A 23907-nucleotide genomic window follows, 5' to 3' on the forward strand; every position below is an offset into this window, starting at 1 on the left:
GCGCGCTCCCGGGTGATGGCAGCTGCGCTTTGTTTCCATCAGCAAGGGGTGAGTCACAGGTTCCCGCAGTTCTTAAGCTGGGCAAACCACTCGGGCCAAGTCTGCTGCAAATGTAACAGCAGGAGCAACTGCCGAAGCAGCCGCATCCCGTTTCTCCTCTCCTACTCCTCCACCACCGCCACTGCCGCTCGGCCGCGGCCGCCTCCGCCTCCTGCCTCCGCCCAGTCCCCTCCTCCTTCCCCCGCGAACTTAGTCAGCGGTTCGCGCCGCCGCGCCCCGATTGGCCGGCGGAACGCGCCGCGTCACAATGGAGCCGGTTGGAGGCGGCGAGCCGGGCAGCGCTGGGGCTTCCCGCTGAGCCCGCAGCAGCCGGCGCCGAGGAAGTGCGGGCGCGGGGCCGCCGCCTGCGCGCCCGAAGCGGCGCGGGGCGCACGCCGTGGGGAGCGCCGGCGCCCGGGGCCGGAGGCGCGCGGACAGGTCCGGGCCGGACGCCCCCGGGCACGGAGGAGGCGCGGAGCCGATCCAGGTGATGGAGGCAGAGAACCGGGCGAGGGGACGCAGCAGGTGGGGTTGGCCGAGCAGGTGCGGTTACCTGTTCTCGCCTCACCTGAGAGCCGGGCCTGCGGGCAGGTGGCTGGGCGGGAGAGATGAGAAGCGGTTCTGCCACTCCCTTGTCTCCGGGAGAGTGGGAGTGATGCCCGTGACTCCTCCGGGGTGCTGGGGTCATTCGGGGCAGGAGGAATGGACGCTGTCTCCCGCATAATCGCGGCGCCACACCTGAGTGGGAGCCCTCGGGGCGGGGCGGGAACCGACTTCTGGTTTCCCCGGGCTGGGTCTCGCCCTCTCTAGGTGAGCAGACCTGGCCGGAGGGCGTCCGCGCTTGGGTCGCTTTCCTTTGCCCCCTGCCCTGGTGCCGTTCGTTGGCACACGTTTTTCTGCTCTCGGGAAACCTATTGTACAGTTGGTCACCTGCTGATTGATGGTGGTGTTGCCACTCATTTGTTTGAGGGAGAAGGGAGCAACTTCTACCGTTTTCGGAGAGAGAATCTGAGTTTCCCCTTCCTAGGCTGCCGCTGAGCAGGTGCCGAGAGGTCAGAAGGGAGGAGGCTCAGTGTTGGCTCATCACTTTGTCCTCGGCTGACTTCCCAAAGTCCATAGGTTGCCTTTAGTCAGATGACGTGTGGGGAAGACTTTTGTGGTCAGGAAGACCCTATCGGCAGCCCGCTTCCTACCTCCCCCGAAAAAGGTCAAACCTGAACTTAGAAACAAAAACCTACCCTTAAACTTTCTTGAATAAATTCGCCTTGCCAAAAACTTTTAAAAATCCGTAAAAAGACACCGGTATGAAAATTTAATTTGCAAATAGGTTACCAACTTAAAATAGACAATATTCACTTTTTTTTAAAGAGGAAATGGTATGTGTCTTTATCAGACTATTAGGTCTCTAAACCTTAGTTAGGTTGTAGTACACAGAAGCAACCAAAATGCAGTGTAAGTATTTAATTACAATAACCTCCAGGTGCTGAGGTTGAACCTCCTGAGAACCCCAAGTGCTCTTTGATTTGTGAGTGTCAAGGTGACTTCTTTTTACTCCTGGTTTCCTAGTCAACAGCTTCACCCTTGAAGGAATGTGAAATGACAGCCAGTCCGCAAGTGACTGGGCCTCTGTGTTTTAAGACTATTCGTCCTAACATGTCTGATGTTACTCTTAGATCAGGTAATGAGGGGGACAGAGTTGTCTCCGAGTGTGCAGTTGAGTCATGATACCTACTGTCCATTTACTACATGTTGGAATTAAATTTTGTGTTATTTGAAACTTGTTCTTTTTTTCTTAAATTGGAAAAGTGTCCCAGCACGTCCAGCCTAGCGTGAAGATTCGCATGTCGAGAATGATTTCATTTGACTAGTTGTTAAGATTTGCTTTATAAAAAGCATTGCCCTCCCCACTGCTGTTTCATTCCTCTGAAGCCTCGGAATGAAAAGGGTTCTATTGAATATCACTGAAAAAGGGTATCAGGGTGTCTAAGGTGTTTTTTTTTTGTTGTTGTTTTTTTAAAGAGAATTTATTTTTTAAAGCAGTTTTAGGTTCACAGCAGAACTGAGAGTAGCTGCAGAGAGTTCCCATATACCCTCTGCCTCCATTCATGCATAGCATCCCCCATTATCAACATCTCCCACTAGAGTGAGACCCTTGATAGAGCAGATGAAGCTGCACTGAGCCGTCATCATCCAAAGACCATAGTTTAGAGTTCACTGTTGGTGTCATACATTCTATGGATTTAGCCAACTGTGTAACAACGTATATCTGCCATTATAATACCATCAAGTATGATCCTATATGGTATGATCACTACCCTAAAAATCCTCTGTGATCTTCCTATTCATTCCTGTTGACTGCCTAGCCCTTGGCAACCAGTGATATTTTCACTGTGTCACACTTTTCTTTTTTCCAGAATGTCAGATAGCTGGAATCAGTCTGGAGCCTTTGTAGATTGGCTTCTTGCACTTAATATTATGCATTTAGGCTTCCTCCATGTCTTTTCATGGCTTGTTAACTTTTTTTTTTAAGCACTGAATAATATTACTTTATGGCTCTAGATTTTTTTAGACTGTGTGGGTAATTTTCCTGTAAGTGGCTTGAAATTTGTGATTTTTTTTTTTGTTTTATTTTCTGGTGTGGAAGGTTGGAAATATTTTAATATGTGAAAGATTCTTGTTTGAGCTAAAATTTTTATTTATAAACAAGTTTTTGTAATTTATGAATCTATTTTGATGGTATTTAATATTTTTATTTTCTTTTTGATTTTTTTTTTTTTTACTGCCCATAAAAATAGCCTATTTAATCTAATCTCTGATGTTCATGTAGTGTCTCTCAAGTTGAATTTCCAGATTTGTTTTTCTCTTTCCAGCATCCTTCTCGCATACACTGGTATTATCAGAAACAAATGTATGCTGACTCTGTCCTGTTACCCCAGACTCAATGGCATGGTTTCCAGTGCCTTCCATATAGCGTGTCCCCTCTGCTTTCTTGACTCAGAGAGTACTGCTTGTTCTGCAAACATTACAAACCTATGACCACTCATGAGGAATTTGGGAGGCCCAATTACAGTGTAGAGTTTCTTTAATGAATTGTAAAGTGTATTCTAATTTCTGTCATGTCTGTTTTCATATTGCTGCCTTTTATTTTATTGCTTTTGCCCACTTGCATTTTATTTCTCATCTGTATTTTCTAAACTTCCTATGTACCTTTATTGTGACAGGTTTTTACCAGGTGTTTAAACTAATGTCTATGGCAGACATAACAACTTATTTTTTCCTTTTCTGGATCATTAAGAATGATCTCAAATAAAATTAGTCCTGTCTGCAGTTACTGAATCTGTCTGCTAAGTTCTTATCAGTGCTGTTCATTTAGAAATTGAACAAAGGGAAATAATAAACTCCCTGTTCTATGACTTCCTCTTATTTAGGATTCTGCTCAATTGCAACAGAATTTAAATTCATTTCTTCAATGCTGTTGTGAACGCGTGTAAAGGAATTGAATAAAAATGAGTTGTCAGAGCTTCAGCCTTGACCTTTCCTTTTGCCTTTTTGGCCCTTAAGCCTTGATATGGGTCACGTGATTCTCCTTGGTTCTTTCCAGACTATCTTTGAACTTCATCTCCTGCTTCTTCAGTTTCAGGGTTCCTTTAATTCTTTGTTGTGTTTGTTTCATCCTGTGGCCATTTTCAGGGATTTGTTTTACAATGCCTACTTCTTGGTCAACAGTATCTGTCAGAGACATCATCAGCTGCAAAACTTCTATTTCACTTGTCTTTCCAGCTCCACACAGTTGACTCTGCCCGTCTCTTATGGAGACTGAATTCTTTACTGTCAAGTAGCATATTCCCTTTGTTGGTCTCTCAGGTAGGAAGATTTGAGAGCATATTCAAACCTTCCTTCTTTTCTTCTGTTATATTTTTTTCAGCATTTTTACACTTCCCCCTCATATCTATTGCAGATTATAATCAGGAATTCTTCAGGCTTCCACCTAAGAGCATAAACTATGCATATTGATGGGCCTGGATTTGAACCCTACACTGTATCACTTTGGATGAGTTACTCGATTAGTTAAGATTAGCTGCCAGTTACAGAGACCACAAAGAACAATGGCTTAATTAAATAAAGCAATGTTTGTTTCTCTTTCATGTTAAAAAAAAAAGTTTGCAGAGAGACAGTCCAGAGCTGGTATTATGATTCTGCAAATCTTTTCAGACCTAGGCTGGTTCCACCTTTTAGAACCCCAAACATCAAATCAGACCCTCAATCTCATGATCCAAAGGGGAGCTTAGGCCGTCACATTCAGGTTCCAAGTTTAGAGAGGAAGACGGAAGGAAGGAAGGAAAGAAGATGGGGGAAGCAGGAGCCCAGGGTCTCTTAAGGAAATTTTCTGGAGGCTGTCGCACACTTCTTACTACATCTCATTGACCAGACTTTGAGTAATATGACCTCATCTAGCTTTTCACTTTCATGTGTTGGAGAAGGAAATGGCAACCCACTCCAGTGTTCTTGCCTGGAGAATCCCAGGGACGGCGGAGCCTGGTGGGCTGCTGTCTATGGGGTCGCACAGAGTCGGACATGATTGGAGCGATTTAGCAGCAGCAGCTAGGATAGAGACTAGGGATTATTGTCCTTACTTGAGACAATCTTAAGCCCAGCTAAAACATGGGAGTTTTTCATCCTTAGTAAGATAGAGGGAAAGAAATATTGGAGTAGTCAACCACCACTGTTATTCTACACCTCTTTTTTCTTGACTGTTATTGCCCTTCTCACAGGAGTCTTAAGATTAAAAGAAATATTAACATGAAAGCATATAATACATTATCTGGTGTTAAACAAGCTTTCAGTAAATGTTAGTTCGTATTACTCCTTATTCCTTTTTCACAAATTATCTCATTTCTCTGCTACCACATCACTGATATCCAAATCCCATTTTAAATACTGGCCCCAATTGATGGTACAAGACTATAGTCGGGTTCCTTATCATGGGAGGGAGCAATACATTATGACTCAATGTCAGCATCTACTTCTTAGCTTAAAGGGTGGCTAAGATTTAAGATATAGCTCTTGGAATCAAATATAGCTAAATATAAATCCTGGCTCTGTCACTTGCTCAGTATGTAACCTCAGCCTCTTGCACCCTCAATTTCCTCGTTTGGAAACCTGGGGTAAGATTCAGATATGAGGAGTATGGAAAAATTATATTTAGAGTACCTAAGAAATTGCATGATAAAGTGCTAGCTTTTCTTTTAAAATTTGGCCCAATCTTGGTGAACCTTTCAGAAAATGAACTCTTATTCCATTAAAAAGAAATTTTAAAATTGGTCATCTCCATACATATCTAAAATGAGTGTTGCTAAATTTTTAGTCAGACTTTTTGAGAATTGTCCCCAAAATCAGTTTAAACCCTTGAATAGCAGCAGTCTTTGCTTTTTTAAAAAAACACAAACCAGAATAGCTCAGCCTTAACCTTCTTCAGCCTTGATTTGAATGATTTTGGCAGATCCACTCTCAGAAGCAGAATCATTCCCACCAGTGAGTATGTGTCATAGTATTTTTTTTTCCAGCATCTGTTTGTTAAGCACCTACTGTGTACCAGATATGACTATGCCAGGTTCTAGGGACACAGCAGTAAGCAAAAACGTACATGGTCCCTGCCACCATGGGGGTTGCAAGGTACTAGGGGAGACAGGAGAATCAATCACTGGAAATGAAAAAAATTGCCACTTAACATGGTCAGGAAGGAGATATACAGGTGCTATGAAAGTAAGTGCAAATATCTTATGGTTGGAAGTTGAATGGTGTCTTTAGGAAAACATTGGCCAGTGAGCGGAAGCAAAGAGGTGTTGTGGGAGTGTGGTTTGAAATGAGCTCTGCCATGAGACGAGTATGGTCTGAGCATGGATCAGAGTGTCCCACAGGTTTCCAGCACCATACCAAAGAGGGTGTATCGTTTAGAGCCATCATTAAAAGACGTGTACATAATATATAACTTCTCCATGTGAGTCTCTGAAAGGGGCTACATAATTCAGGAACAATTTAATTCTTTTATAATTTATTTATGCTTCAGTGACAAGCTTTAAATTCAGATACCTTTTTTTTATTTTTGATACACCAAGCAGATGCATCTGAGAAAATAGTCAGTAAAATAGGGTCTTTTCAGAGGGTCAGAGGATTGATCTGCATCTTCCTTAGGGAGTGGAATTTGAAGACCTTTGGCTGGACAGGGTTACATGAAAGAATGTTGACAGAAGAATAGGTAACCCACAAAGCAGCAGTGGATGATGACCACAGGCGGGGAGGCAAAGGCAGTGTTTTCTGGAGAGTAGGCTGCATTACTGAGCTTGGGATGGCCCATCTCAGGGCCCACAGGCCGCCCAGCATCCCATCTCTCCAAGGCTTTCAGGCTTGCATAGGTAGGACCCGGGTTAGCACCTTGACAATGGTATACCATTTTTCCTTATCCTTTCCAGCTGAGCTAATGGGGGCATCCTTTGGGAGAAGTGTTGTGTCTCTCATCCCTTTGAGGGCCTTGGAAAGTGTCTGGGAAGCTCTGCTCCCACATAACATGTTAAGGCATGACTGAGCCTGTGGGGCAGAGCTACCTGCCATTGGACTTCAGATTGTGTCTTGCTCTGAGCAGATAACATTTATGATGAATTTCATCCTGGAATGCAGGAGACCCGGGTTCGATCCCCCTGGAGAAGGAAATGGCAACCCACTCCAGTACTCTTGCCTGGAGAATCCCATGGACGGAGGAGCCTGCGAGGCTGTAGTTCAGGGCTTCCCTCGTGGCTCAGAGGTTAACGCATCTGCCTCCGATGCGGGAGACCCGGGTTCGATCCCTGGGTCGGGAAGATCCCCTGGAGAAGGAAATGGTAACCCACTCCAGTATTCTTGCCTGGAGAATCCCATGGATGGAGAAGCCTGGTAGGCTACAGTCCCCGGGGTCGCAAAGAGTCGGACACGACTGAGTGACTGAACAGAACAGAACAGAAAAACTTTAAAGTTCATCTCTCTAGGCAAAACTGAGTTTGTTCCTGGCCCCTGTTTCAATGCCCAGATAGGCAATTGAGCAAGTGACTTCTCTTTGAAAAGTGTGTGTGAGTCATGATGCCGTTTCTAGATATGCAGTGCTGTGCTTGGTGGGCAGATTCCCAGAGAATTTATGCTCTGCTAGCACTGCCCTAAGGGGCCGCAAACCTTTTAACTTCACCCTCCCAGGAATGCCTTTGGAGCTGGGACTTCCTCTGGCTAACCGCTAGCCTGGTAGTTGGAATTCCTCCCTAAGGACATGCCAACCTTGTTACTACACCAGGGACTTCTCCATTGCCTGGACCCCCTTCCTTTATGAGTCTGTGTAACTGCTTCCTTTTCAATGAATACTTGGCTCCAGTGACCTCAGGGATCCTTTCCCTGATCACCTCGGATAAACTACATCCGCCTGCCCTCATTGTAGTCTTTCAGGCTTTGATTTATTGTTTGCTGGCTTGTCCCCCTTCCTACCCCTACCAGAATATAAGTTGTGTGAAAGCAAGGATCTTGTCTCCCTAGTATACCTGCTCTTAAGCCTGATATGTGGTAAAACTCCCCAGACTGCTACATGTGGTTTGGGGCAAAAAAATCAGTCCTTTGAACATAAAATGGGGATGATAGCACCTGTGCTACCTGCCTCACGGAACAATGAGGAGCTGGAGTTACTGTATACCAAAGATACTCTCCCCACTCCAAACTTGCTGTTATCTTTAGATTTCATATTTTTGCAAATAGCAATATCATTAACCCAATTATATAGCCCTAAATACTTAGAACTCATTCTGGGCTTCACTTTGCTTTGTTCCCTGTTAAACTGCTCTATAAATTATGGTAACCAGTTTGTCCAGAGGCCGCATCCTTCAGGTCCCTCCCATCAGCACCCTTCCTTCACAGCTTCTGGACTGCCTTGAGTCTTTTCCAGGCCTGCTGCTTATTGCCTGCAACCAGTAGTTCAGTTTATAGTCTTTCCAGTCTTCTACCACCACCCCTCAATTCGTTGTCCGCACAAGAGGAAAATAATGATTATGAAAGGTAAATTTCATACCACCACTGCCTCGTTTAATAATCCTTTAATGACTTACTCTGTCAAAGTATCAAGTCCAGATGCCTTGGAGAGCCATATAGTACAGTCTTCCTCTGCCTGCTTCTTTAGGTCTCCAGTTTCACCTTTCACCCCTCTCACCAACGCATGCACTGTGGACACAGCATGCAGTCACACCCCACGTACCAGGCATCCTAAACTGTTTGCAGTGCAAGGAGGAAGGTTAAGAGGTAGTCAGATGGCTCCACTCCATGCCCCACCTGCTTTTTTTTTTTTTTGCCTTTTCTCCATCTGTGGTGTTCATATCCCCTTGTCACTTGCTCATGTTTCAGGAGTCAGTTCAAGATACTTTTTCTGGAAGACCATTCCAGACCCTTCCCTCTGCCTGCCACTTCCAAGAGATCCTGATTCCCTTCTCTGTGCTACCTCCGAGCCTTATACACTTCCTATATTGTTTTGTTCATCCTCTGATTGAGCTTCCTGAGCCAGGCATTATACTTGGCATGTAAATTGATATCTGGGAAAGAATTAGGCAATTAAACTCAGGATACTTATTATCTAGTCCAGGGCTTTATTTCAATAACATTCTTCTGACTGGTATTTGAAAATTTGAAAGATCTCCTTGAAGGTTAGAAGTAGGAAGAATTATCATATATATGCTGGTGAAAGTAGTCACTCAGTCATGTCAGACTCTTTGTGATCCCGTGGACTGTAGCCTACCAGGCTTCTCTGTCCATGGGATTCTCCGGGCAAGAATAGTGTAGTGGGTTGCCATTGTCTTCTCCAGGGGATCTTCCCGACCCAGGGATTGAACCCAGGTCTCCCACATTGGAGACAGACGCTTTAACCTCTGAGCCACCAGGGAGGTAGTAGGTATCAACTGAATGACTGAAATATTTTGTCAGTGTGCTAGTATTTACTGAACATTTATTGTGTTCAGAGTTCTGGATTTGGCCATTTGCAGGATAGGCTTGAGTCAGCTCTTAGAACTTTTCTGAAATAACTCTGGCTTTATCATTCTATCAGAAGTCAGAATTTTAGATGGTCAGCACAAGTTCTTGGTTTACAGGCAGTTTAGAACAAAGTATCTGAATGTTTTTCATCCATTACCCCCTAAAAGGATTTTGAAACACTATCTCCCCTCTTCATGTGTTTTAAAAGTTTTATCTAATTTTTTTATAGTTGTAAAAAATGGCATCTGTGATATATAAATATTGATTTAGAAAGACATCTTTTCTAATGTACCCAGTGTAAGTTAAATACTAAAATGATTTTGTATCTACCATGCCATCCATTTAAAAAACACAAAAACAAGCTTGTTTAGAAAAGCTGGAAATTTTACATAGTTGTTTCCCTTGTGGAATGCATTTCATTCTTCTATAAAACTTACTCCCCATGTAACATTCTTATGTTTGAAAATCTTTCATTGAATTCCTTATCATACTCTTATAACACACATATACACACAACATACTTTTGAAGTTCTTGTGACTGTAAGGCTCTAAATGTTGCATAAAATTTCATTTGGATTGAGTTTTTGTGATTTTGACCAATATACAGTTGACCAGAACAAGTATATTAGAATTTTGATAAATAATTATTAAGCATAGGTAAAATATTATGGGAAATAACTTCTCGATGAGATGCCTGGGACTTAAAAATATTCATGCATAAGTAAATATTTCATATTGCTAAGATAAGATAGGCTTCATAATCAAGTTTTCTTTTTAAATGTAAATGCTTAAGACACATTCCCATGTGTATATGAAAATGAAGGCAGTGTAATTCCACTCTGTTTTTTAAAATTCTGAGGTGTATGCCAAAATTACTTAGTAATTGATCACAAAAATGATTTACCATGTTCTGCTGTCTGACTTGGTTGTATCTCCCTCCAGTGTTGTTTGAAGCAGAAAAATGGATGCTTTTCCTTAACCCCCAAAAGGATGTTTCAGTCTTCAAAGTCATTCACTTTCTTAACATCTGTAACCCTACAGTTATCTCAAATGACCCTCAACTTGGGGCCTGGAGATTTTTACTCCCCAAGGCAGTGTACCATAAGCAGACTCCTGAGAAATGAAAGGTTTGCCTTTCTTATGGTGTGTGGGGAGAGGATGACTATGAAAAGGGAAAGAGGGAGATGACCGGAAGGAACCAACTGGACATCAGGTGTTCTGAAATAGATACATTATTTTTTGGCTATGCTGCAAGGCATGCTCAGGCTCTTTGTTCCCTGACCATAGATTGAACCTGTGCCTCCTGAAGTGGAAGCACAGAGTCTTCACCACCGGGCAGTCAGGAATGTCCCAGAAGCAGATACTTTTAGACAGGCGTTAATTGGTGATCTGAAAGTAGATTCTACCAGATTACCCCTTCTTTTGAAAACAAAAGGCCCTCCAAATCCCATACCTCACTTTGTAGATCAATTGGTTGGGTGCTGAAGAAAACTTTTCCCTATCAAGATAGCTAACTTGTCATGGAAAATCATGGAAAATTCCCCTAATATGCCAATATAAAAATTTCTTCTTGGTGGACAGGAATATTCAATAGGGAAAGAACATGGTTAGCGTGGATCACTGTTTTAAAAAGGCTTGATGGAAGCTAATTTGATACCATAGTGATGGAATCACCATTATCCATTTTAATAAGTATACTCAAACTCTCCTAGAATATTTAGAAATACTTTTTATACCCATTGCTAGGTAGGTAGACTAGATACAAATAGAATGTTGGTAAAGATCAACAGATGCTTGACTGACAGTCACATAGGTCAGTATGTGACTGATTTCTAATTAGTCCCATTGAAAAAATTTTTTCTGCAGCGTTTTATCAGGAATACTAGTTTTTGGGTTTTTTTTTTTTTTTCCCAAAGAGGAGGTTGTGAATTACATGCCAAAAGGTTTGGTCCCAAGCTAGGTTTAGGACATTTTTTTTTCTTTGCAGATTAATGCATTCTGAAGGGAGAGGAGTTGAGCCTGGCCATCATCCCATTGATTAAGAAGTCTTTCCTGGGGTCCTCTTGATCCTAGATGCTCTCGATACCATGTATGTAAAGACAGTGTTCAGAGGTCCGCTGTGCCCTTGCCTTCTCCCACCAGTTTGTAGCAAATCTCTCCCGAAACACTTACAGAGCCCCCACTGCGTTACTTACTATATTTTTTGATGTTGCTTCTAAAATACTAAAGCATTTCTACTCACATTTATTCTCCTGGTGACTTGTGGAAGACAGGTCAAGTATTATTCCCATGATGCAAATATGCATACTGGGTTTATAAGGGGATATGTGGCTTGTCTCAGCACACTCCACATGTTAGCTGCAGATCTGGTACCTGATAAAGCAACTTTTTCTATGTATATTGGCTGCTTCCTTTTCCCAGAGTCATTTTATAGAAGGCTCTAAAAAGGAAAACTTGCTGTAAAGTGGTCATATAATAATTAAGATAAATATGCTCACAAATGCTTAGTGTAGAGTACATTGTTCTTAGCAGGCCCTCAACTTTTTTAAAAAGAAAAAAGATGTATTTGAATTTTGAATTTGCTTTTCTTCATTTTATGGATTTAAAAAAATTATTCAGTATTTTTTGGGGCACTTAATATTTGCCAGGCATCACGCTAGCCCTGGAAATAAATCAAACAATGAAGAAAACATAAAAAAAAACGTTTTTTTTTGCATGGAGTGTACATCCTAGAGGAGGGAAGATAGAAAATAAGCAAATCTGACATACAGTGTTGATCTTAACGAGTATCTCTTTTTAACATTTTTATATTGTAGGTATCCTTGAGGGTCTTTCCCAGAATAATACAACACATATGCATAACATTTTAACATGCCTTGAAATCATCCTTACAACACTTCATTATTTCTGTTCTCAGTTTTTCTTTTTACTGATAAGAGAGTAAGGTTGAAAAAAGCAAAGTGAAAATCATCCAGTATCACAACTAGTTGGCTTCCCTGGTGGCTTAGCATTAAAGAATCTGCCTGCAGTGCAGGAGATGCAGGAGACTTGAGTTTGATCCCTGGGTCAGGAAGATCCCCTGGAGAAGGAAATGGCAACCCACTCCAGTATTTTTGCTTGGGAAATTCCATAACAGAGGAGCCTGGCAAGCTACAATCCTTGGGGTCACAAAGAGACACAACTGAGCCGCTAACCAACAACAAAGTTGCTAGATTGTTAAACTCTTTCAATTTAGTCCATGAAGTGTCTCCTGCTTTATGTCTCTCTCTCTCTCTGTGTGTATACTGCTTTTATTTATGTAGAAAACCTCTCCAGGTAGCTTATGTGGCTAAGTGTAGCTCCTTTTCCCATTTCCTGACCCATAACAACATAAATAATATCCCAAGTATTCCAAATGTCTTAGAAAATGGTCAATGAGGAGAACTCAGGCTGGTAGCAGAAAAGGAAAAAAACAAAAACCAAAATGGAGATCGTGGAGTGGGAAGATTTTCTTACAGACCTAATAGGGACTAGCAGTGCCTTTGAAGGTCTGTGTGCAGACACCAGAGGGATTGGTGGCGGGAAAGGCCTTGTCCCAATTTCAACAGGGACAGTGACTTCCTAGGGTGACACAACAGTCACCCTCACCAACCCACCCAATGATTTCCCCTTTGGACATTTTATACAAAAACTTCGAAGATAAACTTGTCAGTTTCAGGAAAATACTCATTGTGTCAACTTATCTTCCCAGCCACACTTCCGTCACAGATGTCTCAACTTTTAGTACTACGAAATAACCAAAAAATTTTTTTTTATTTTTTTATTTTTATTTTTTTTCGAAATAACCAAAAAATTTAAGTAGCAATCAGAATGAGTGTGTAATTTTCAAAATTGGATGCTGTGTAAAGGTTTTGATTTGCATGCAAAATTTTCTAATAAAATACATCTAGCTTTTAAAACCTTCAAAACTTACCAACTCCACCTCCTACAAAACACTGATATTTACTGAAATTTTAGGCTGCTTTCTATTGTTGCTCTCTTAAAGACAAAGAAAACTTACTTTTTTCCATTAGAAGTTCCCCTTAATGTTATGTTGATAGAAGAATTGTATCCTCTTCTCTCTTAACCAGTGAAAAGCCCTTTCTTCCATACTCCCCATCCCCACCTCCATTTCTGAGTATTTCTAGCCTACTTTTCCATCTGTGTGCCTTGTTACTATGGTGATGGGCACCATAGAAATGGAGAACAAAGCGGATGTAATAAGCATCTCCTCCATGGTTCACAGTGCTAAAAAGGGATCTAGGTTTTTTCAGGCTTGTTCTTTATTGGTAGTAGAACTGGACCAACCCAACTGGGAGGGAGCACTGGGATTATGAGCTGATTCAGGCCCTGCTTTTCCCATTGTTCGCCTCTTCCCCAGATCTTTCTTTACCCAGAGGCATGAAGGTGAGCAAAGAGTAATGGGGGCTTGTGGGGAGGATGTAGTACAGAAATTAATGCCATAGAGTCACCGCACTGCAAAAGACAAATCTACTGAAGCATATTACATAGGAGGGAATCATGAACTGGTTTTAACGTTTACCAGTCATCAATCCTATTACCTGAGTTAGCATTGTTCAACTTTACCTTTGCCTTAGAGATTTGCCAGCCTATGTTTTCCTGCCTTCAAGATGCTTAGCCTGTTTTAGACTTTTTTAAAAAAATGAATACAAATTTATCTTAATTACTGATAGCTTGCAGTAATTGGTCCCATCTGTTTGAATTTTTTAAAATAAGAGGTTAAACTAATATATATACTTATTTTGCTTGTTTTAGAATTACAATTAAATATTTTCCCTGCATTGTAAAATTAGTATTTTCCATAAAATCTGGGCGAAGGCGCCCACAGGTATTTACTTTTATTTTTAATTGGAGGATAATTGCTTTCCAGTGTGTGTTGGTTTCTTCCATACAACAGTGTGAATCAGCTATAAGTATACATGTATCCCTTCCCTCTTGGGCTTCCCTTTAAACCTTCTGCATGCATGATCATTCTTTAATACATCTTCATGTATCAGATTCTTGGACACTCATAATGAGATACCCAAAAATTAAATAAAATATTCCAGCTGATCAGTTCCATCTTCTAGACAGTTATTTCTAAATTTTTTAAAATTATGTTTTAAGTTTTACATTGCTCATGTTTTTTGTCTGTGTTTTATGTACAAGGGAAATAATTTAGCACAGTGCTTTAGTATATACAGTCATAGGACATGAATCAAATTTGGAGCTAACCAAGCTGAACATTTTGTTTTTCTGTCGCATTGTAGCATGAAGGCCTGAAGTTCTTTTTGACTCTAAATTCTTGCTTCTTTGGTCACGTGACTCCTTTCTTTTTGCCTGATGAAATAGTATTTTGCCAATTTTATCTGCTATAATGGCTCTTATACTGATGTGAAAATAAGCTCGAAATCAGCCTCACACTTTGTGTGTTTTAAGTATAGACCCAGCATGGCCCTCCCTGCCAAAGTCAACGCTCCCCCTTTGTGTCGTGAGCAGAAGAGTGAGAGCGCCAGAGACTAGAGTGGGAGCTGGAACTTTGAAAATCAGCTTCTGCGATAGCAGAATTCATGTGTTAAAACCTACCCCTTAAGGTGATGGTGTTGGGGAGACAGGTGGGAGGTAGTTAAGTCACAGGAGTAGAACCTTCAAGAATGGGAGTTGTGCCTTTATGAAAGAGACTCAGGAGAACTTCCACCACGTGTGGACACAGAAGCAGCCCATCTGTGAACCAACAAGTGAGCTCTCACCAGACACTGACTCTTCTGGCACTTGATATTGGACTCCTTAGCTTCTAGAACTGTGAGAAATAAATGCTTATTGATTAAGCCTCCCAATCTTTGGGACAGCAGCCCGGATGGATTAAGACAGCTTCAAAACCTGAGTGTCTTCTGACTAGAAACGAGAGAAGACTTGGGAGAAGTAGTGTGGGTTCTGTGGGAAGAATAATGACTCTTTTTGCAGAGGAGAGGTCTGTGGAAACCAGGTAATCACTCCACGCAGGACAGCTCCTTGTTTCCCAGAAGGCTTGAAAACTGTGGGCATGTTGGGTAGGTTTTGTGGGGAGAATAGAGCTTGTATCTGCCAGGAGTTTCTCCCTTCATGGGCAGTTGTTCTCTGATGCCTCCTGGGAGGAGGGAGTATCCATTGCATTTGATATTATCATCAGTGAGAAGGTAGAAAGTAGGCCGGCTGAACTATTTCTATTTTTACAATCAAGCTGGCTTTCTGAGACACTGTGTCACTTGGCTCCCAGTTAAGGAAGATGTTAGGCAGGATAAGAGTTCACTCTCCTTAGTCATTTTGCTGACCTCTACATAGCTCTCCTCATGCCTGAAGGAAGAGGTGAATGAATGAATGCATGTTTACTGCTGGTCATTTTATTGAGTTGTCAGTCAGTCAGTTCAGTCGCTTAGTCATGTCCAACTCTTTGCAACCCCATGGAGTGCAGCACGCCAGGCCTCCCTGTCCATCACCAACTCCCGGAGCTTGCTTAAACTCATGTCCATCGGAGTTAGTGATGCCATCCAACCATCTCATCCTTTGTGGCCCCCTTCTCCTCCTGCCTTCAATCTTTCCCAGAATCAGGGTCTTTTCCAAAAAGTCAGTTCTTCCCATCAGGTGGCCAAAGTATTGGAGTTTCAACGTCACCATCAGTCCTTCCAATGAATATTCAGGACTGATTTCCTTTAGGATGGACTGGTTGGATCTCCTTGGAGTCCAAGGGACTCTCAAGAGTCTTCTCCAACACCACAGTTCAAAAGCATCAAATCTCGGCCCTCAGCTTTCTTTATAGTCCAACTCTCACATTCATACATGACTACTGGAAAAGTCATAGCTTTGATATGACCTTTGTCAAAGGTCATAGATAGACAGACCTTTGTCAGCAAAGTAATGTCCCTGCTTTGTAAGATGCTGTCTAGGTTAATGCTGAGCTTCTTTATATTCCCTTCAAAGATCTCTTTGAAGACTATGCACATTCTGGCTGGTCTTCTGAGTTTGCCAGTTGTGCTGACATAGATAAATTCCGTAACTCTGTCTCAGTTGCCTCATCTGTAAAGTAGAGATAGCCTCGTGGCGTTGTTGAGAGCATGAATAAGTTCATTGATATGAAGGGCTTAGTAGAATATGTAACATATGATTATCTTTGGTGAGCATCATCTTCCATGACTGAGTGTTACAATATGCTTAGTGAATTTGACTACTTCAGCCTCGCATTACCTACTTACAGGGGCTTCACAGAACACTGGGCTTGTTTTGTCTTATCTACCTAGGAGGAGCTAATAGGGCCAGTCCCATTTCATTTGTCTTTTGATGATTTATAATAAGTTGTTTCACCTAAGTAGGCTTTAGATGGACATTTTTCTGGTTATTTTTATTTTTTTTATTGGAGGCTACTGTGTGGATCACAATAAACTGTGGAACATTCTGAAAGAAATGGGAATACCAGACCACCTGACCTGCCTGTTGAGAAACCTGTATGCAGGTCAGGAAGCAACAGTCAGAACTGTACATGGAACAACAGACTGGTTCCAAATAGGAAAAGGAGTACGTCAAGGTTGTATATTGTCACCTTCCTTATTTAACTTATATGCAGAGTACATCATGAGGAACGCTGGGCTGGAAGAAGCACAAACTGGAATCAAGATTGCTGGGAGAAATATCAATAATCTCAGATACGCAGATGACACTACCCTTATGGCAGAAAGTGAAGAGGAACTCAAAAGCCTCTTGATGAAAGTGAAGGAGGAGAGTGAAAAGGTTGGCTTGAAGCTCAACATTCAGAAAACAAAGATCATGGCATCTGGTCCCATCACTTCATGGGAAATAGATGGGAAAACAGTGGAAACAGTGTCAAACTTTATTTTTTGGGGCTCCAAAATCACTGCGGATGCTGATTGTAGCCATGAAATTAAAAGACGCTTACTCCTTGGAAGGAAAGTTATGACCAACCTAGATAGCATATTGAAAAGCAGAGACATTACTTTGCCAACCAGTGTCCGTCTAGTCAAGGCTATGGTTTTTCCTGTGGTCATGTATGGATGTGAGAGTTGGACTGTGAAGAAAGCTGATCGCCGAAGAATTGATGCTTTTGAACTGTGGTGTTGGAGAAGACTCTTGAGAGTCCCTTGTACTGCAAGGAGATCCAACCAGTCCATTCTAAAGGAGATCAGTCCTGGGTGTTCATTGGAAGGACTGATGCTAAAGCTGAAACTGCAATACTTTGGCCACCTCATGCGATGAGTTGACTCACTGGAAAAGACTCTGATGCTGGGAAAGGTTGGGGGCGGGAGGAGAAGGGGACGACAGAGAATGAGATGGCTGGATGGCCTCACCGACTCTGTGGACATGAGTTTGAGTGAACTCCGGGAGTTGGTGATGGACAGGGAGGCCTGGCGTGCTATGATTCATGGGGTCGCGGAGAGTCGGACACGACTGAGTGACTGAACTGAACTGAACTGAATTATTTTACAATATTATATTGGTTGGTTTTGCCATACATTGACATGAATCCGCCCCTGGTGTACATGAGTTCCCCTTCCTGAACCCCCCTCCCACCTCCCTCCTCCCTTTATCCTCCTTCTGGGTCATCCCCGCACACCAGCCCCGAGCATCCTGTAACATGCATCGACCCTGAACTGGCGATTCGTTTCACATATGACAACATACATGTTTCAATGCCATTCTCCCAAATCATCCCACCCTCACCCTCTCCCACAGAGCCCCAAAGACTGACTGTTCTATACATCTGTGTCTCTTTTGCTGTCTCATATACATAGGTTATCATTTACATCTTTCTAAATTCCATATATATGCATTAGTATACTGTATTGGTGTTTTTCTTTCTGGCTTACTTCACTCTGTATAATAGGCTCTAGTTTCATCCACCTCATTAGAACTGATTCAAATGCATTCTTTTTAATGGCTGAATAATACTCCATTGTGTATATGTACCAAAGCTTTCTTATCCATTCGTCTGCAGATGGACATCTAGGTTGCTTCCATGTCCTGGCTATTATAAACAGTGCTGCGATGAACATTGGAGTACATGTGTCTCTTTCAATTCTGATTTCCTCGGTGTGTATGCCCAGGATCTGGTTATTTTTAGATTCAAATTACTTAAGCCTTGAAGATTAGGCTTTTGGATAGTTATTGATTGTACAGGAACACTACAGACAAAGAATTTGTCTGTACAAAAAACACTACAGTGTTAGAAGAAATTATAGCTGTCCCAGGAGCAGATTGGAAAAGCCTGTAAGTCTTTATTTTAGCCTGAGATTTGTTCAATCTTCACATTCTCTGAAATTCAGCCTTGAATTATTCAGCAAATGAACATGTAACAAACTTATGGTCCTTCACATTTTTAATGCAAATTTTCTGTGATATGTAAACTTTAACTTTGAAAAGTCTTTCATGATAATTGATCAGCATGGGTAACAATACTGAAAGCCACATAAGTCTAGATGGTATAAAGTCCCCATTGCTGTTTGTTAGAAGCCTTGGAACGCCTTTGTTTCTTGTCTTGTGCATGAAGGTGACTGAATCAGTGACTGGTAGTTTCCTTAAAGCGTCTAGATAAGAGAGTTTATTCTAACAATATGATCTCATTTTTGAAAAGTGATTTTTTTTGTTTGTTTGTTTTCTTCAATCTCTGTGTGTGAGTGAACAGAGAATGAGTTTTAACGGTGCAGAGAGTTAGTTGGTGTGTGCAGTATAGGATGATGGGAGGGGAAGGGAATAGAGGAAGGGGGAACTGTTCTGTAGTTCTCCCTTTTGATTCTGTGTTTTTCCTCTCAAGTGAAGTCCTTGGAGATGTTACACATGGTGCAGTCTTACCAAGAAAAAAATTCTCTCTGAAAACATTTTGTTTCTTAATGAGATTTATTTTGGTGCTTTGTTGTCAAGTGCTGGGAATTTTGAAATGTTTTCTGTGTATTTCTGTAATTTTTTACCTAATAATCTCATTTGGGTTTACCACGCTTAGCAGCTGTTGTTTCTACCAACTATTGCTAAATTGTGTTAATGTTCAAAGTTGAAAAACCCTGTTTTCTACATTGGCCTAGATTATCCAGAGTTTTATAAAATTTAAGTCTTTTCCTCATTCCTTGTACTTTTCTTTTAGTTGCAAGAAAACTTATAATATTAATATTCTAATGGATGGTTTAGATAGGCTGAAGCTGTCTCTCCCAGGACTCCAATGATAGCTTGCAGTGTCATTTGTAGAACAGTATTTTTTTGATAAAGCTGTCTATCCTCTTTTTTACTGGAGGAGGGAGAGACCTTGATTCTATTGTAATTTAAATAGTGTTTAGTGTAATATGATAAGTGTTTGCAGTTTGATAGTAATGATTACTCTCTGGCAAAGCGAAAGGAATATTTGAGAAGTCAAAGGCTTTGAAAATGTCCTGCTGCTGCTGCTGCTAAGTCACTTCAGTCGTGTCCGACTCTGTGTGACCCCATAGACAGATGCCCACCAGGCTCCCCCTTCCCTGGGATTCTCCAGGCAAGAACACTGGAGTGGGTTGCCATTTCCTTCTCCAATGTGTGAAAGTGAAAAGTGAAAGTGAAGTCGCTCAGTCGTGTCCGACCCTTAGCGACCCCACGGACTGCAGCCCACCAGGCTCCTCCATCCATGGGATTTTCCAGGCAATAGTACTGGAGTGGCTTGCCTTCTCCGTGAAAATGTCCTAGGAGAGAATAAACTCAGAATTATAGCCATTTTAATGGATAATTCTGCAATTTTATTTGAAAGAGAGCATCAAATGTTGAATTTTGACTTTTCATTTAATTCAAGTAACAAGAAGTTTTATTAAATAGCTGACAATACATCTTGCTTCCTTTGCAGTCTGTTTTTAGAGATCCTTCACTGTGTCTGTTTTAATTATAAAGCAGTGGTGGGGGGTTGGGTTTTTTTGTTTCATTGATTGTTTTTGTCTTGTTTTTTTGTTTCTTTTGTGGCTGTGCTGCTCAGCATGGGGGGTCCTAGCTCCTCAACTAGGGATTAAACCCATGCCCCCTGCAATGGAAGGATGGAGTCTTAACCACTGTATCGCCAGGTCCCAAGGCAGTGGTTTTTGCAACTAGACTCTAGATATGCTTTTAAATTCCACCAGGAGTTAACTTTGTTAGTTCTGAATCTCATCTGACTTCTATTTTTCACATTCCCATTTCCCCTGTTGAGAGCTTAAATCTCTTCTCATGTATTCAAGATCTAAAGCAATAGTTGTCCTTGTTATCAAGTCAGATTTCCTAGTAATGATGTGTATCAACAACATGCTTTGTAATTACAAAGCCATCTTTGCCTATATAATTGCTTTTGATTCTGACAGTTCCAGGTGGCTCAGAGGTAAAGAATCCGCCTGCCAATGCAGGAGACACAGGAGATGCGGGTTCGATCCCTGGGTCGGGAAGATCCCCTGGAGAAGGAAATGGGAACCCACTCCAGTATTCTTGCCTGAGAAATCCCATGGACAGAGGAGCCTGGTGGGCTACAGTCCTTGGGGTTGCAAAGAGTCAGACATGACTGAGCATGTACGCATGCATGTATGGCAGTCTAGGGAGGAGAAGAGAGAGAAAATGGCTATAGTTAATTCCTATTTTATGGGAAAACTTCAAGAAGCCACTCAGTATAGCCCAGAATAACATATAAACAGTAGGACCAGAACAAGAACTAATTCTTTTAGCTCCATGTCTAATGTTCTTTCTGGCTATCATACTTCGTGGGCACACCCTGTAATATGCCATGAGATGTTTGTCATACAAGTAATTGAGTCAATATGCTGTGTGAGATTGGTGTACTAAATTTTTATAAACTTTCTAAAACCAGGTTGTTACTTAGTTCGCTTCCTACTGAGCGTCATCATTTCACTGTCAGTTCAGAGCAGTTTCCTGCTTTGCAAGCTAATGACATTGTGAATGTACAGCTTAGGAGGTCAGGAACAACAGAACAATAGTAAGAGAGGCGCCCAAGGAGACTTATAACAAAGTGACAGGTTCAGTGGAGAAGCAACATAGGAAGAGAGACCCAAGCCAGCCTCGTCGGGTGAGAGGATTTGGAAAGGCGAAGGGAGTGGAAGGGAAATATCTGACTGGAGATGTACGGGACAGAACTGAAATACTGTATATTTCAATATACAGTACTGAAATATTTGTGGGTGAAATGATGTCCAGGATTCACTTCAAAATTAATCCTGAGCATGGGTGTGATAAGAGTGTTAATTGTTGAAACTAAGTGGAAGGGTACATGGGACTTCCTTGTACTTTTATGTGTACTTTTGTATGTATTAGGGATTTTTCATAATTAAAAGCTTAAAATATAACAATGGTCCGTATTTTTGGACAATGAGTCGGCTGCCTATTTGGAATTAAGGGCGTGTTCAGAGGCGTAGTGGGAGATGATGTTGGAAAGGCAGTGTGGGAACAGAGTTGGTGCTGGGAAGAGTTGATGAAGTCTGGGTCTCTCTGAAGTCCAGACTTTCTGGAGTCCTGATGAAGGCCAGGACTCATCATGTTCTAATGGAGTCTCTGCCGAAGTCCAGACTCTCTGGAGTCTGGGTGATACTGGTAGACACCGCTTCATTTTCTAGACTTGAGTTTCACTTAACTGTGAACTTAAAAGTGGAGTTGCAGTACAGCCTGCTTCTTCATCAAAGAGGACAGCAGCCCCACTTGGGGGTTTATTTGGCCCCATCACATCTGACATTCCATATTCCACTCTGGAAAAAAGGGCTTTTACAAACAGAGTTGATGGTTGTGTGACAGAAGGTGTTACATCTTAGGAATCTTTCTTGTAGAACATTTCATCAATTTATGGATGTCTACCTCAAAAGGACTTATTTTTCCATCTACCAAGTTCCTCCTCTGCTCTTTTTAAAATTCTCTGTCCTGTGTGCCTAAGAATGAGCAGTAAAAGCGAAATAAAAACACTGCTGTTGTTGTTTAGTCGCTCAGTTGTGTCCAACTCTTTTGTGGCACATGTGCCTGACAGCCCGTAATTTCGCTTCCTGGAAGCAGCCTTTAACAGCGGACTGAGTTACACACAGCAGCACCGAAGTCTATAGAAAGCCAAACACCTTAGTGTAGCTTTCTGAAGCAAAGTTCCCTCTTCCTTCCTACTTAATGTTTCTCTGATGCTGAGGGAAAAGAGTTGAGAGAGAAATTTGATAGTTGGTTCTAATTTGATAGTATATTAAAAAGCAGAGACATTACTTTGCCAACCAAGGTCCGTCTAGTCAAGGCTATGGTTTTTCCCGTGGTCATGTATGGATGTGAGAGTTGGACTGTGAAGAAAGCTGATCGCCGAAGAATTGATGCTTTTGAACTGTGGTGTTGGAGAAGACTCTTGAGAGTCCCTTATACTGCAAGGAGATCCAACCAGTCCATTCTAGAGGAGATCAGTCCTGGGTGTTCATTGGAAGGACTGATGCTAAAGCTGAAACTGCAATACTTTGGCCACCTCATGCGATGAGTTGACTCACTGGAAAAGACTCTGATGCTGGGAAAGGTTGGGGGCGGGAGGAGAAGGGGACGACAGAGAATGAGATGGCTGGATGTCCTCACCGACTCTGTGGACATGAGTTTGAGTGAACTCCGGGAGTTGGTGATGGACAGGGAGGCCTGCCGTGCTATGATTCATGGGGTCGCGGAGAGTTGGACACGACTGAGGCACTGAACTGAACTGAACTGAACTATGGAGGAATTATTATTTGGTTTTGATTCAGTGGTATGATGGAGTTGACACGAGTTAATTATTATATTTTCAGGAATTCTGCAAGCCAGTTGTTAAACACAGCCTTCAAAAAACTACACAAACTTAAAGTGTTAAAGTAACACTCAAAACTTATCACTTCCTATTTATTTTTCTATAATTTGCTGTTATCTGTGCTCTTAAGGTTATTTATAAATGTATAAACTACTTAAGGTTATTTGCATGTAATGTATATGTAAAGTTCAAATTACCATACAGTTGGACTCATATCAGCAAGGTCTGCTCAAAATCCTCCAAGCTAGGCTTCAACAGTACATGAACCGAGAACTTCCAGATGTACAAGCTGGATTTAGAAAAGGCAGGGGAACCAGAGATCAAATTGCCAACATCCACTGGATCACAGAAAAAGCAAGAGAATTCTAGAAAAACATTTACTTCTGCTCCATTAATTATGCTAAAGCCTTTGACTATGGATCACAACAAACTGGAAAATTCTTTAAAAGATGGGAATACCAGATGACCTTACCTGTCTACTGAGAAACCCATGTGCAGGTCAAGAAACAACAGATAGAACTGAACATGTAACGATAGACTGGTTCAAAATTCGGAAAGGAGTGCGTCAAGGCTGTTTATTGTCTCCCTGTTTATTTAACTTACATGCAGAGTACATAATGTGCAATGCTGGGCTGGATGCAGGACAAGCTGAAATCGAGATTGCTGGGAGAAATTTTAATAACCTCAGATATGGAGATGACACCATCCTTATTGCAGAAAGTGAAGAACTAAAGAGCCTCTTGATGAAGGTGAAAGAGGAAACTGAAAAAGCTGGCTTAAAACTTACATTCAAAAAACTAAGATCATGGCATCAGATCCCATCACTTCATGACACATAGATGGGAACAGTGGAAACAGTGACAAACTTTATTTTTTTGGTCTCTGAAATCACTGTAGATGGTGACTGCAGCCATGAAATAAATTAAAAGACGCTTGCTACTTGGAAGAAAAGCTATGGCCAATCTAGACAGCCTATTGAAAAGAGAGACATTACTTTGCCAACAGAGATCTGTCTAGTCAAAACTGTGGTTTTTCCAGTAGTCATATATGGATGTGAGAGT

The 23907-nt window shown here is 41.7% G+C and overlaps 1 protein-coding gene across 10 annotated transcripts in view; it reads left to right on the plus strand.

The window, feature by feature from the left end:
* The first annotated feature begins 280 nt into the window (after positions 1-280).
* Positions 281-23907, plus strand: part of LRRC8B (leucine rich repeat containing 8 VRAC subunit B) — a 73495-nt gene continuing 49868 nt past the window's right edge. For 6 of the 10 annotated variants that reach the window (XM_055401693.2, XM_088835465.1, XM_055401696.2 and 3 more), the window contains exon 1: positions 281-526. The gene's annotated coding sequence lies outside the window, so the exon portion shown is untranslated. Of the gene's footprint in view, positions 565-10759; positions 11156-23907 lie in introns of those variants that run through there. The other 4 variants (XM_055401697.2, XM_055401694.2, XM_088835467.1 and 1 more) reach the window with 2 other exon arrangements.

The sequence above is a fragment of the Moschus berezovskii genome, chromosome 4 (assembly GCF_049115385.1).
Source record: "Moschus berezovskii isolate FMDL1 chromosome 4, NW_MosBer_1.0, whole genome shotgun sequence".
Lineage (NCBI taxonomy): Eukaryota > Metazoa > Chordata > Mammalia > Artiodactyla > Moschidae > Moschus > Moschus berezovskii.